The sequence below is a fragment of the Ruditapes philippinarum genome, unplaced genomic scaffold (assembly GCF_026571515.1).
Source record: "Ruditapes philippinarum isolate M1 unplaced genomic scaffold, ASM2657151v2 ctg20511_1_1_1_1, whole genome shotgun sequence".
NCBI classification, from domain to species: Eukaryota; Metazoa; Mollusca; class Bivalvia; order Venerida; family Veneridae; genus Ruditapes; species Ruditapes philippinarum.
The window spans coordinates 658-13,610 of NW_026864095.1; the positions used below are offsets into that span (position 1 = coordinate 658).

General features: G+C 32.8%; 1 long non-coding RNA gene across 1 annotated transcript; it reads right to left on the minus strand.

Annotated features, from left to right (window-relative positions):
• Positions 1-229: 229 nt before the first annotated feature.
• Positions 230-7,549, minus strand: LOC132724417 (uncharacterized). Its single transcript, XR_009624904.1, has 3 exons — positions 7,536-7,549; positions 2,884-2,905; positions 230-1,424 (listed from the first exon to the last, which is right to left on the minus strand). It is a non-coding gene; the product is annotated as an uncharacterized LOC132724417 (long non-coding RNA).
• Between the last annotated feature and the right edge of the window lie 5,404 nt (positions 7,550-12,953).

A 12,953-nucleotide genomic window follows, 5' to 3' on the forward strand; every position in this document is an offset into this window, starting at 1 on the left:
ATTGTTTAATTTTGCCGAATAAATTTTACACATTATGATATTGAGAATTGTACTAACTAAAACTTGGTTGAATACAATTTATACTCATAACTTTACCCATAGTACACATTGAAATAAAAATGGTGAACAAAAGTTTATCATGCATATATTAACTATATGGTTTTATTGAAAAATATTAGACAAAATTATAATGTTATAAAAGGCTTGATTTTTATATAGATATTAAGTACACAATGTTTTAGCAAAAAATCAGTCCAAAACAAATACACATTATATACATGTAAACTTTTCAAAAGACACAAGTAACAAGAGAGTCCTTTATATATAACAGTTTGAATTAACAAAGATTAAAACACATCGAATTTGATTTATAAATTAAAAAATATTCCAGATTAAAAATGTACATAATGACAACCCGTCGAATAATTTGGATGTCTGATAAACATTTGTGTTGATTACCACAACCAATGTCTCCGTTACGCATCATATATTAATATGCATTTTACTGTTTCTGTGGATGACTTATTGATGATCTTATTTACTCTTATTTACTGCTGAAGCTAAAACTTTTTATCTTTATAATTATTAAACATTCCTTTGAAATAAAGCAATTTAACTGCAAGTGCATGTGATATGATGGCGATATAGACTAAAAAATGGTGTTGCATCATTAACTTGGAAAAGATACACTTCAGAAATATCTAGTTGTATCGGATGAATCTGATGGAATAACAAGTTACATATTCTTGTGTAAATAAAATAAATTCAAAATAAATAAATAGTTATAAATAAAGAACATCACAAATGAACAGCAATTCCAAAATGATATATGAGATAAAAGATATAGATAATACACGATTAAATATAAACAACAATAGTTAATGAAATTAATCCGGTTATATACACAAAAATACAATACATAAACTCTAAGATTATATCTTAAATCAATTAATATCAATCATGAGTCTAAATGTCAAAACTTCTTAAATATTTATGCAGCATTTAAATCAGATAATGACTGCACACAATGCACGAAACTTTCCCAAAACATATAAATTACATTATAAAGATACAGGCAACAAAAATATCAATAAGAACTGACATTACCTATATGTTTTACAAACTAATTAGACCAGTTGTAATACAAAATTGATAGGCCGACTGAAAAGATAAATTTCCCTACAAATTGATATTGAGATTTAGAATATACGCTACCGAAAAGTGCATGTAGCGGATGCGCAGGCTGGTCTGGATCCATGCTGGTCGCAAACCCATTATGTTGGTTTTGTCATGACACGGCTCATTTCTATTTGTTTTGATGCATGACCAACGTTTGTTTTCGAGTTTGATTTCCACGACCAATTTCGTCAGTACCACACCGCATTTGACTATTTCTGTGAATGGCTTATTGATGATCGTGTTTACTGTTTAAAAGAAAACATTCATTATCATTTTCTTTTGTAATCAAGTCATTCGTCTATGAATTCCTATCATATGATGGCGATAAATCCTATAAAGAGGACTAGAAACCATTAACTAAGATCTTTTAATTCTTTAAGAAAGGATATATCTCAGGTATTTACTATTCATAACAAATATCTAGTTGTATCTGATTATTGTTTATTTGGTTTTATGTCTGACCGGCACAGTATAGGTCATATGGGGCGACGTTCTAGCTTTACTGGTGGAAGAAGACCTCAGGTGCCCTTCCGTGCATTATTTCAGGCACAAACGGGTACCGAGTAGAACCACTGACGTTCCGTAAGCTAGCTGGATAGATTCCTCACATAAAAGAAATCAAAGTCCCTGTCGGGACCCGAACCCACAGCGGTGAGGGACAAGTGGTTTGAAGACAACGACCTTAACCACTCAGCCACGGACGCCGAAACTAGTTGTATCTAATGGAATAAAAAATGTCATTGTATAAATAAAATTAATAACAATCTACATTAAATAAATGTATATAGAAACTATATTTACTGTACTAATATATTGTGAAATACGAACAAATGCATACTCTACTATTTTCAAGAGCAGTATATGTATATAATTCACATACATTGAACTGTACGAGTATTTCCTCAGAAAAACTCAGTTAATTACAATGTTAAAGAATTGATACTATAGGACTATTATAAAAGTGTCTTGACCTGAACCTTGTATTTGACTAGAGTGTTGGTCAAACTTGGTAGCTGCCCACTAGACACTGTTTCAAAAGTCATATCTAAGCTATTCAGAAGTTATTTAACGTTTTTACTATATACATATGAGGAAACCAATAACCCCGGGCTCGGCAAGTTTGACCCGAGGGCCATTATTTAAACAACCTTGACAACAGTGCAATTTACAATAATTTATGTCCAATATGTAAGCTCTGGTCTTTGTGTGATCAGAGGGGAATTTTTCTTTATACTTGTGTCTTCTCGGACAGTTTAAAGTTTAACATGTGGCTTAATGTTTCATTATGAGGATAAAATGATTGACTTCCCGAACGCCTTCATTACGTCTTGCTTATTTTAGAAACTTTTATTTATATATTTACAAATTTTACAATTAGAAAACGTTTTATGTCCTAACTGGGGAAAAATTGTATGGCAGGGAGGAGGACTTACTTTCAAGTGAAAAGTGTAAATACGCAAAGTGAATCTCAAGGTTTACTATTATAGAAAATATAGTAGATGCTATTGAACAATCTTATTTATAAATATTACATCAACGACATTCATTTACAAACTGAGAATAACAAGTACGCTTTGCTCTACAAAATATGTAATTTATCTATTTAGTATTCGTGACTCTTATTATATTTCTTTAAAAACGATTCATAACTATTTTATTCCAAGGCTAAATATTGCAAATAGTTGGTAAACAATCTAAACTTACTTTTTCAAAAATGGGTTCAAACCTGAAACAAAACAATGGTAACAATAATAATAATGATAATATTAAATCGTCAGTATTATATAGACAACTCTTCATATCAATATTGTTAGGACATATGACAAAATTTCACCAAGTTTATAACCAGGCAGAGAATGAGTCGAGTCTTATATGCATTTTAATGATACGCATATTTTTACACTACGGTATGACACGATGTATTGTTAGGTTTAATTAAATACAAGTACATAAAACGTTAAAACACATAAGCTTAACATTGCAGGACCAATTTTAAGTTTTTAACTTTGTTGCAAAATATTTACAATTCTGTCAAATAGAGAAACAATTTCTTCTTATCTGTGTATAATAATAAATAAATGACTGTAAAACTGTCTGAATTCATGTTATTTCGGTTGTTAATCTAGACATATTATCGCAGAAGCAGGATAGAATTAGATCACGCGTAATACACAAATTGTTGTCTCCACCTACAGGGGCACTATTTTGCAATGTTAGAAACGCATGGGGGTAGGTTAGAGATTTTGCATGACATTGTAATAAAACATTTGATTTTGTTTTGTATTTATGTATCTATTTACCTAAGAAAATAAAAAAAAAACATTAGTTTTTTAAAATTGCAAAACTCTGTATCTTTCTCTTGAGATAATTGGACACACAGGACGTTGAGGGCATCAGACCAAAATCTAACCAAAATGTGAAAGCAAACTTGTATCTTTGCTGCTTTAGTTCACAAATAAAAATTGTGTATGTATTATTGAAAAAAAGGAGATTTTCAACATTGTTTTATTCAGATAGTATTAGTCGAACTACTTTGAAAGGTTTCTCTTTGCATACATTATTAAAAATGACTATTGTCCAGCACAACACTTCGATGCATCGTGAGAACATTGGGTACTATAATATATTCGCTTTAATATAAAATAAAAAATACAATTAACAAATAACTTGATCATCATGATTTTTAAAGACACCATTTATTTTTAAATAAAAACTGGCACCACTAAAAGTGCATTACTATGTATAAAATTTGGATCGCTAAATTCGTTAGGGATGTTGATATTTATAAAAATTTAATATATCATAAAACAAAGTAAGTTATTTTGTTTCGTTCATTGCGTTACACCGTAACTCCATTGTTTTGTTATTTGAGTAACCTAAACTATATTTGAGCATCATGTAAAATAAACTCGTGCTGAAGCAAGCCGCAAAGCCGAAAGCTTACGAGCAATTTAAATCTACTCGTCTTTTGCTTATATACGGCAAATAATAAGCATCCAGGAATGGGCCCAGCACACCGACACGATGGTGACCACGAAGAAGGGCGGGGGGGGAATTTACTTCTCTCCATTTGACAAAAGGAGATACATAATCAATGTTAATCGCATTATGATAACCAATTTGAACGTGTCAGTTATGTTTTTATAGAGACTCATGATGTCAGACGCCTGGCACAGTCATTTAATAGTTTTTCCTTTGGCGTTGACTTGAGCGTACCAGTCCTGTTAAAGTATAAATACGGACGTAATGGAGTTTCTGCCTCGTAATGCGTCTCCTTTCACACTTCATTTCACAACGGCGGGGATGATCTAAACAGACATAAATCAAGGTTGTATCTTATTTGGCGCTTCTCAAGGTTTGTAGTGTACAGCTGTGGTGTAACACTATTCCTTCACTTGCTAAGTTTTTGTTGTAATTAGTATACAAAGGACAAGTATTTTCTTTTAAACACACAAACATTATGATTCTGCAATATCTCTCATTCTTAACTACTTATTTAGTGTTCTTTAAGTTATGTTATAGCCTACTAACTTTTTATATCACTGAAATATTTCAATGTGCTTCACATATGGTAAAATGAATCTTTGTTACAGAGGAACATTATAAAATCTACTTTACTATATTTACCCCAGCTGTTGAGAGTAAGGAAGCTTATAGAGATCCAACTGAACAACAACTATCAAGTAACGACTTCTAATCCGATGATCAGTCGTATTAACTTAGATAATACTTATTTAATTTTAAGTACATAATGAAATTATTTTTGATCACAGACTTAAACGTTTTCATTTTTTGTGGGCTGGATATTTCTTTATAAAATGGTATTAATATGGCGCTATGGTTAAAGTCACTGAAAACGAACATATCAATAGATTTACTTGCGTTATAATTTAACATTGCAATATATCTCTTGTATAATTTGATATTAACTCGAACGATCCGAAAGTCCAAATTATCTGTTCCAAATATGCAAATCTTATTCTTCCAAGTTTAAGAGGTTCTTCTGCAGATTTAATATGGTGCTAAATTGTACAAGCCGGTTGAAACAATCTTGTTTAACATCATATCAATTGGTCTTTATACATAATGTGCAAAACAGTCCACGAGCTAAACACATTACGAGTATATTCTTAGCATGTTTGTCTATAAATTGATTGAAGAACTTAAAACCGATCTTTCGTTAAATCTACCTGTTTTGTAACAGGGAAAAACACAAAAAAGAAAAGAGAAGGAAAAAAAACAAAGAGAGCGACTTTCACAATTAAACAACAAATACAGTTCCAAACGTAAAATCAACCGTCACCGTCAAAGTAATATTACAGTTTGCCATTTAATAATTAAAGCAGATGATCACGTTGTCTCACATAATTTTCACAAGGACAACTGAGATTTATATCAATTCTGAATCATTTGACATGTGAAATATAATAATATTTATTTTTCAAAATGTCGACAGGACTATATACTGAATAAGAATGAGAGTGAAAAGTGCAAATAATTGTAGAAATACAGTAAATTATATTTATGTGCTACGAATACGCTAAATTATTAGTTAAAAATATTGCAAAGGACAATCTTGGCGTTCAATACTAATTGAACATTTATCTTTCAAATCATAAAACAAATAATATCCTATATATCATATTAAATTATATGAAGAACAAATGTTATCAATCAAAATATTTTTTATTTTGTGCATGACAATTGCAGACTCAATGAATGAAACTCTTTGTTAGGAATAGTACTACCTAAAACACTCATGACTAATAGCAAAACATATTAGAAAACATATATTTAAAAGTTGAAAGAAAAGCACCACAAAATAGAGAAAATAAGAATCCAAAAAGAAAGCCCAACACGGCATAATTGAAAATGTTACAGGCTCGGTTTGATTGAGCCTGTTTAAGGTGGGGAAATATACGCCAGAATATGAATGTTAATATAAAATAAGAAATAGTTTTTTCAAAAAAAGGGGGAAGAAAATTTCTCGTCAAAAAACCTTTTTCCCTTTTGATATTTTTACGTCCACGATAGGGGGCAAAAACTTACCAAAAATTAAAATAAACCGGTATCAAATATCTGATTTTCTTTTTCATAAAGTCCCCAATGTTTTTTAAAAATTATATTTTTAAATACTTTTTTGGGGAAATAAAAAAAAGTAGGAATTGGGTTATTTTAAAGTTTTAAAAAAAAAAAAACATGATGTTTTAAATTGCATTTAGAGCAGATATATACATGTATGACTTTGGGGAAATCATTTTAAAAAATGAAGAAAAAAAAGAATAAGAAGTATTTTATTGTTGTAACAATTCATAAAGATGGCACAAATGGACAAAGCATCCGATCGATTTTATAAAACATTTAAAGCAATTTTAAGATTATAAAGATTGACACAATTTCTAACCATAACAAACATCTTAATACCGTTTACGAAAATATTTCTTTCAAGCTAAATTTCACACTGACGTTTAAGGCTACAAATCTAAAGCTTCAATGTGGAATAGTGCGACACACTTTCATGAGTATTTAAATACCGTTCTTGAATATTAATGTTAAGCGCAAAACACGACACCATTTTATCTATTCACAATCATATCATGACGTAAATGTGTGACCTTGCCGTTTGAAATGGAAATCTTATTTTTACCGCACTAAAATTAAGTTGATCAGGTATGTCACAGGGTGAGAAAAATATGAAGCCTGAGCAGGACCCTCGGAATACCGTACCGCGACTCTACCGACTGACTATTCGGCCGCTTACACATCTTTTCCTCGAGAGAGTAAATAGTTCTGAACCGTGACAAGTAAGTTTGAAAATAAAGCAGTCATTGCTTAAAACATGCAGTCAGGTATCATCGGCAAGCTTCAGTATCGATGTTGATTAAAATCGATGCTTATCTAGTAAAAAAAACATGTGATAATTTCTATATCGGTAGCAACAAATACTCTTTATTTAAATTTTTGGGGGAAAATGTTAACGCAGTTGGGTAATATCATTTTAATGCATACATATATATGAATAAAATATATGTAATAAGTAATAGAAGTTATGCATTAAGATATAGTTTTGTTGTACCAGCGCTCACTACTTTACTCACTACTATACTATAAGTTGGTACAATACGTCATGATATCGGTTTCGTCCTTCTCATGAGAGTAAAATATTAATAATTGATATCAGACAGACATCAGTATATCCGTTCCTATACCACTGAGATTCTACGTAAAACATTATAATAAATAAAAAGACAATATCATAGCAAGTTATAGTACGATTGTTTCACAAATTAGTAAAATAAGAAATCTTTAAAAAGGTTTATACCTTACGTAATAAGAAGAAATATACTTTCACTTACCTCGCGAACGTTCTGAAAAATATAAATGATGTATAAACAAAACGAATCGATTCTAATATGATTGAATACTGGTGGTATTTTCTGATAAAATATTAATATAATTCATGACGAAAAGTACATCTGGAATTCAATCTGTCAATTACATCTTACAAATCGTAAAACAAACAACATGATATACATGTATATCATATAAATTTATATAAAGATAATGATATCGATTAATATACTTTTATTTTGTACTTGACAACTTCTCACTCGAATTGACCGAAACTCTTTATTAGAAATAGTACTTGTTGTATGTTTTGTTTTGGTGACAAGTATATTATCAAGAATATTATATCTCAAATGAGATGTCCAGTAAAATATACTATTGTATAATTTGAACTAGAAGAGACAACAAGAGTACGTCTTAATATTCCAAGATTTAATACACAAGTGATGTTACATGTAGCATGCTATGGAGGCGGAGCTTATCAGTAACTAAAGTCTGTTTCAATATATATCAATATAGAACATCTCCCTTCTTTTATTTTAAATCATTTATGTTACTAAATAATAATGCATGCTTAAAAATAATATTCATAGCTAATTTCAATAATACTGATTGAACTGTTTATTAATTTTCTCTACGTGACATAGTTTAGTTCTTTTTTTGATAGTCACGGTATATTACTGTGATAACAAAATACTTTAAACTCATTATTTTCAATAACTGTTATTATCTAACCCATTCATTATTATCATACTTCGGATTGCCACGCAACAATCGTCCAGCCCTTGTTCTAGCACGCGAGTTCATCGGCGGGTCACTTTGTTCCTGAGATGAGTTATTTTCCTCGAGAGGTAATTGAGGGGTACTTGAATTTTTATCATGATATAAGACTTGCGCATGAAATGATTCAATATCGGTTGTGTCTTCCGGACTTTTGCGTAATACTGACCGATTTCTCCGATATATGCTGCCGTCAGCAAGTTGTATATGATAGGAGCGGTCACTATGTACTTTTACTATTTTCCCGCGTTTCCAAGTTTTTCCTATTTTAATGCGTACTGATTGATTCAAGGACAAAGGTGGCAAATATTTAGCATTTTTGTCGTAATTGACCTTTTGTTTGTCTTTCGATTTTTTCATTAGACTGCGCACTTTTGAGTTATTTACTAAAATCGGTACCAGTGCTTTATTTGTAACTGGCACAACGGATTTAGTTCTCCGGCCGATTAACAGTTGACTCGGAGAATATCCGCATTCAAGAGGTGTATTACGATACTCTAATAATGCAATGTAAATGTTTGTGTTTGTATCTTTAGCCTTTTGCATTTTTTTTTTTTGCAATACCTACGCCTTTTTCCGCAAGACCGTTCGACTGGGGGTATCCGGGGGATGAAGTTCTGTGCTCGAAACCCCACTCTTTAGCGAATTCTTTGAATTCGGAGCTTGAAAATTGAGTACCATTGTCTGAGACAAAGACTTCAGGTATTGACAGTCTCGACATGTGTTTCTGAAGTTTCAGAATGACTGTTTTTGATGTTGTATTTTGTAAATGGTCTATTTCAAAAAATCTTGAATAATAATCTATCGTCAATAGATACTCTTTACCTTGAAAATGGAACAGGTCTGCTGCTATTTTTTGGTAAGGTCTGTCGGGGAATTCTGTAGTCATAAGCGGTTCTTTTGTGTTTGCGTCGCGGTATGTTAGACATATGCTACATTTGCTTACATATTCTTTAATTTGCTTGGACATGCCTGGCCAGAATATTGAATCTTTAGCACGTTCAAGTGTTTTCGTAATTCCCATGTGACCTGTATGAACTTTCTGTACAAGTTCATTTCTCAAGATTTTCGGTATTACAATCGTATGACCTCGAAATATCAGGTCATTTTCTATGCTTATCTCATCGCGGTGGTTCCAGAAATCAAGGATTGATTGCTCGCACATTGATCTAGATTCTGGCCAACCGTTTAATATAGTCTTTTTCAGAATTTTCATTTGTGCGTCTTTGCACGTTTCGGCGCGAATATTTTCTATTCGTTGGTCGGTAATGTGCAATTGTTTTTGAACGGTATGCACGTAATTATCAAGCTCATCTGACATATTTAAGTATGTATTAGGGAGACTTTGGCGTGATAGGCAGTCACTTACTGGTATTTCTTTACCAGGAATGTGCTTTACGATTAACTGATACTTAGACAGAGCTAGTAGCATTCTAGATAATCTAGGCGGTGCTGCGGACATTGGTTTTTTCATAATGGCAGATATTGGTTTGTGATCGCAATGTACGATAACTTCTCTACCATAAGTAAATTGATGAAACCGTTTTCATCCGAACAAAATTCCAAGCATTTCTTTTTCAATGACGGCATAACCGATTTCAGTTTGCGTCAGGCTTTTGCTTGCAAATGCGATAGGTCTATTGTCTTGAAATAAACAACAAGCGACTCCGAATTTTGAAGCATCCGTTTCAAGTAGAAGCAGCTTTGTCGGGTCATAAAAACCTAATACTGGTGCCTGTGTTATAATATCTTTGACTTGAGAAAATGCTCGGTCATGAACATGATCCCATATAAACTCTGTATCTTTTTTCAAGAGGCTCCGTAAGGGGGCTGTAACTTCTGCTAGATTTGGCGCGAATCTAGAGAGATAATTGACCATTCCAAAAAGCCTTTCGACCATTTCGCGGTTATTTGGGATTGGCAATTTTATAATTGCCTCAATCTTAGACGGGTCAGCCTTTAACCCACTTTCCGTAATGATATGACCAAAGATTGGTACTGATTTGGCGCCAAATGTGCATTTTTGCTCATTAAACCTGATACCTTGTTCGCGCGCACGTAATAAAACTTGTGTTAGACGTTTGTCATGTTCACCTTGCGTGTTTCCCCATATTAAAATATCATCAACAAGAGGGTGTATTCCATTTATTCCTTCGAATATCTGATTGACCTTTTGACAAAATATATCACTTGATGATGATATACCGTATGGTAACCTCAAGTATCTATATCTACCGAAAGGAGTAGCGAAGGTTGTGACGTAAGACGATTGATCGTCTAGTTGTACAGACCAGTATGCATGAGTAAGATCTAACATGCTAAAGTATTTAGCTCCAGCGAGCCTTGCTGTTACGTCATCAAGTGTTGATATGACATAATTAGGTCTACGTATTGCGTTTTTGGTCTAGGCAAATACGTAATTTTCCATTTGTTTTTTCTACCACTACAATCGAGTGTACCAAGTCCATATGTTCCGTCACTGCCGTTATAATTTCGTCTTTGACAATTTGCTCAAGCTCTAGCTTAAGTCGCGATTTGAGCGCTTCCGGTACACGTCTCTGACGTGTTATTACAGGAATAGCGTCATCACGCAGGTGTAATTTGCTTTTACCAGGGAGTATGCCTACGCCCCTGAACAAATCACCGTACTCGGACATTACTGACTCTTTAGTCATGTACTGAGTATTTTGGCAGTTTATGTCATATGTGAGTTTAATTAACCCAAGGTCAATGGATGTCTGTAATCCTATAAGCGGCGGTGCGTCACTGTTAACGACATAGAAGTCTACAGTAACTTGCGCGGAACGATAGCTACAGGTTAAACTGATTTTTCCTATAACTTTAATTGTATCACCTGAGTAAGAGATAAGTTGAGAATCGGGGGCCTGCAAAGGGATTCTCATGTTGAACGATTCAAATTTGCGCTTAGAGAGTATGTTAACGCTGCTACCTGTATCAAGTTTGAAATTAATGTTTTGGCATTTCGGGCCAATCTTAATGTCAACAAACGCGCGATCTGGGGCTGGCGATGTTTTGTGACTTACCGTATCAATGAAATAGTTATACATACAAGAATCATCACTATTTTCACTTAAATTGTTCGACAATTCATGAACATGTTTCTGTTTGTTTGAACGGCATACTTTTGCCCAATGATTGTACTTTGTACATGATTTGCACTGCTGTCCATATGCCGGACATTTCCTTCTTTGAGTGATGTCATGGTATGTTCCACAATTTCTACAGGTAGTTGAGAGACTTCTGTTTCGTGTCGATCCCGGCAGCGCTGTGTTCCGGTTTGGCACGACCTTGCCTTCGTCCATGTTTGACGTAATTTATGTCTTGCTTGGGGTTAAGAATGTCCATTTGTTTTTTTATAGTATTCGAAATTTTGTGAGATTTGCATTGCTTTGTCTAATGTTAGGGATTCTCCTTCGTTAATTAATTTTTCTCTCAGTCTTTGGTTATTTACCCCGAAAACAATTCGATCTCTGATCATTTCGTCCTTTGTTCCTTCTTGGTATCTGCATTCATTGGCTTTCAATTTTAGTTTTGTGATGAATTGGTCTATGTTTTCATCACCCTGCCTTTCGTTGTTGAATTGGTACCTAGCAAAAATTGGGTTTAATTTAGGTTGAACGTGGTTTTGAAATTTTGTGAAGTACGTATCGATCTTTTTTCTATCATCTGCGGTTAAATTCCAGGATTGCATAATGTCTTGCCCCTTTTCTCCTACCCATATAAGTAGATATGAAATCCTCTCTTCTTCTGTTTTTTCTTTGAGGGGTCCACTGAATATTAGTTTAACATTTCGTTTAAATTTTTCCCAAGTTGTTGGTAAATTGACACTGTCCCAGTTCATGTTTGGTGGGTTTATTCCAGAGAGTGCCATTTTGTTCACTTTCTTTTAAAGTTTCTGTTAATATGAATTTGATGTAAATGTCAGGTGAAGTTAAATTTAATTTCCATTTTTTCTGACACCATGTTGTATGTTTTGTTTTAGTGACAAGTATATTATCAAGAATATTATATCTCAAATGAGATGTCCAGTAAAATATACTATTGTATAATTTGAACTAGAAGAGACAACAAGAGTACGTCTTAATATTCCAAGATTTAATACACAAGTGATGTTACATGTAGCATGCTATGGAGGCGGAGCTTATCAGTAACTAGTGTCTGTTTCAATATATATCAATATAGAACAGTACTTACTAATAAAAACAGTATGTTAGAACATATTTAGTTAAAACTTGAAAGAAAAGCACTAAAGGCGGGGCTATATATGCCAGAATATGACCTTAAATCTAAAATAAGAAATAGTTTTTCAATAAAGGTGAGACATCCAGTTACAAACTTGTCTAAAAACATTTTGTCTTATTTTTCCTTATGATATTAAATGGCGCCCATGGTGGGGAGGGGCATAATCTACCAGAAGTTCATGATTAATAAACCCTATATAGAGATCTATGATTATAGAAATTACTACAAAGAGCAAGTGAATTCCTGGACAGGATTATTTTTTATATTATTAATTAACATAATGTATATAACATTTTATCAAGAAAATGCCCAAGGGCTGGCTTTATTTGACCAAGGAACGGCATGATTTTTCAGTTATGTTGATGTCCACAGAGGATGTAAAC